The 3,777-nt window shown below is 30.6% G+C and overlaps 1 pseudogene; it reads right to left on the reverse strand.

Moving 5' to 3' along the window:
• Positions 1–1,312: 1,312 nt before the first annotated feature.
• LOC119578604 lies at positions 1,313–3,490 on the reverse strand (annotated as a pseudogene).
• Positions 3,491–3,777: the final 287 nt, after the last annotated feature.

Below are 3,777 nucleotides of genomic sequence, written 5' to 3' on the forward strand. Positions count from 1 at the left end.
TCTACTTCAGGAAATCTATTCTAAAAAACTGTTAAAGACTGATAGTTTTAGTAAATGTTTTTTTTAATATACTTATATAAAACTTTAAAATGTAGGGGTTAAATGCATAAATCAGGCACGTATATATATATACGTAACAATTACAAATACCATACATTAACATAGACGTGATTAGCATTGATTAAATACAGTCGTTCATGAAGGCCTCAAAAATATATGGTTTCCATATCTAATTTTTCACTGTTGACTTAAATATTAATTACTGTGGAAAAAATCCTGTTCTAATTGCAGAAGTATTGTGAAAATATGTAGTTAGTTTTTCCTGAGTTTAAAAGATATTATTTCTAATTAAAAACACTTATATAGTTAAAGGCTTCCATTTAACATTGAAGATATCTTGCAAAGTCCTTCTTATGTGTCAAACAGTGAATATATCAACTGAAAACTACTCATTAGGAACAAATATTTCCATTAAAATTAAAAATATTGTAAATAACCATTAAAAAGACAAGAAGAAAAAAATATGGTGAACATGAATCTTACTTATATAATGATCAATTTGGTGTTGACATAAAAAAAAGGTTAAAAGAGATAACTAACATGGCACTATGCTTCTTGCACTTAACATATTTTAGAGGTGGTATTTAGCATTCTCTTGACCACTCATTCATGGGCAGTTTATAATTGGCTTCATGTTTGGTTACATAACTGTATGTAAGATTACACTTGGTTTAGCTTGGTATCTTATCAAAAATGTTTTATTAAAATTCTCGTTCTAGTGTTATATATATTACAATGTCTATTCAAAAAAACAATACTAGGTCTTCATCTATGGATGGTGTGGTATGATTTAAAGCTACATTTACACAGATCACAGTAGATATTAAGATCATCAGATTTTTCAAAGAATGCAATCTGCTATTTTATTCAGATCAATGTTCTTTATGGTTATTTAGTATTTCCTACTCAAGTTCAGTAATGAGCATGGCAAAAGTCAGTAAAATCATACCATGTTGCAGTGTTTCTTCACACTTCTCTGACAACATTCCTCCAAAACCTGAACATAAATGAAATCATAATTTGATGTGTTCAAACAGTATTACGTGACCATATGTACTTGTGTACAAATCATAACCTTTTTGATGAATACCTGATATGCCACAAAACAAACACATCCTGACAAACAAAGAATACATTTAACACGACTCTAAAAAATCTATATTCTGTATTTTTTCCAGCGAATTCATAAGTTTAAAGGTATACTCCTTTTGTGATCCATGCCCTAATGAGAAAGAACATACCTATAAAGGCATCAGACAGGGGGGCAGGCTTCCATATTATGTTGCGCCATCACCAATCATAACAATCCTGGAATATCCTTCTTTCTTTTCAAGTAGGAAATACTTCAGCCTGCCAACCAGACCTGCTGGTCAGCTGTGCTTCATCAAGCACCATATCTCCTGTGAAAAGAAGGGCTTTATAATACTCTGCTTTCTAAAGTATATGGGACCCTGTTCATTGTGCACATGCCAAATACATTAACACACTTGAAAACAAAAAAAATCAAAAACTATATCCAAGAAGGTTACATACCATCATAGAAGAACTTTAATCTGTTGGCAAAAATGTTCTTAAGGGGGAATATTGAGCATTTTTGCCACAGGTGCAATAAGGATCGAATCCCCGACACAGGTAAAAATCTTTCACCTAATCATGAGCATGCAGGGCAGACACCAGCCTAATGTGTTACATATATTGGGATGAAATTCCAGTATGAAATATTTTATAACAATGACGTGAAAATATGCATTTTTATGAACAATGCAAAGCCATCTAAAATCATATAATTCAATATAAACAATATAAAGGTGAAAAGTAGTTGACACTAGTAATAAATTGTGTTCATAGCTGCATTGTAAAAAAAAAAGGAAAAACATCACATACTTACCCAACATCTTTCGTGAGTTTTGGTGGGTGTGTTCGGACAAATCGTTGTACTGTTTCGAGGTTTGGTCGAAGAATGTTAAGCCTCATTCTCAGAGCATCCCTAAATTCCATCCTACCCTGCATGGCTTGCAAGTCATACAAGTAAAAGTTAATGCTGAAATCAAATTTGAATTATAAAAATACTTTTATTTTACCCACACACACAATCTACATTATTACATAAAGTCACACATACCACACGACACACACACATACACACAGACACACACAAATACACCAGTATAGAGTATAGATATATAGATAGTAGAGAGAGAGAGAGATATAATGTAATAGAGATAGAACATACACAAACATATAGATATATAGATATAGAATATAGATCTATATATTATATATATATTATATATATATATTTACATCACAAACAGATATATAGTCTGATATAAGATATTATATAGATAGATGATAGACATACAAAAACATAGATTTAAATATAAGAGATAGATAGATATATAGATATATAGATATAGTATATATACAGATATTTATTTATCATATATATATATATATATATCTATATATATATTAATACTATATATATATATATATATATTATATATATATATTAATATAGATAATATAATATACTATATATATAATATGAATCTCTATACAATACAGATACCTAACATATACACACACATACATACACATAGACTATATAAAGCACACATATAAACATATTCATACAACACACACACACACACACACACACAACACACACACACACACACACACACATACACACACACACACACACACACACACACATATTTAAATATACATCTGATACACATATACGGTTATATATCTATATATATATATTATTATATATATATATATAATATATATATATATTATATATATATATGCAATATATATGTATATATATATAGATAGATATGTAATATATAGATGAGTATATATTTATATGTATAATTATATATATATATATTATATATAATATCATATATATATATATATATATATATGCATACATCGAAATATACACATAACATATATATAAATACACACCACACACACACACACACCACACACCACACACACACACACACCACACCACACACACACACACGAGCGCAAACATAAACATCCATCTGCCAATCTTACATCTTTTGGATCTCCGTCTCCCTTTCCACAAGGGCTGCCAACTGTTCCAGTCCTAATTGTTATGACGTGGAAATCCAACATCAAAGCACACTGATCTGATGATCGCCATACCTCCATACATTCTTGCATGGGAGGGCAGCTGACACTCTTGAAAAACATTAAGAGCCATTGAAGTACTGCGTCTGTAATTTAGGTATGAAGTACTTTAATTTACTGACAAAAAAACAGGTATACGAACATAACAATACAAAACGGGGCTGCTTGCCAGTTAATCAGAATTTTAGCTATCTATAATCATCTAGTGTTGGAAAATTAATCACACTGTCCAGTTACTGGTAAACAAGATGAACATTTTGACAGAACTGGTCTACTGTTATTTATTTCATGTGCATCATAAGTTTATTACCAGTGCCAAGTCCGTTTTTAGACGCCGTTTTCTCTTCATTTATATTTGTTTGATTCTGGTTTACCGCAGCCTGTTAATCGACTAACTATATACATGTAACTTTAAATATGATCAGGTGGTAGCTAAATCAGTTTCCCGACTGATAAGTGTGGACATCCTTCACTTGAACAAAGGGAAGCTTGCAGGGGACACAAAACTTCAGATAACTTTCCCATTGCATGGAGATATGTTTT

The sequence above is a fragment of the Penaeus monodon genome, chromosome 2 (assembly GCF_015228065.2).
Source record: "Penaeus monodon isolate SGIC_2016 chromosome 2, NSTDA_Pmon_1, whole genome shotgun sequence".
Taxonomy (NCBI): domain Eukaryota; kingdom Metazoa; phylum Arthropoda; class Malacostraca; order Decapoda; family Penaeidae; genus Penaeus; species Penaeus monodon.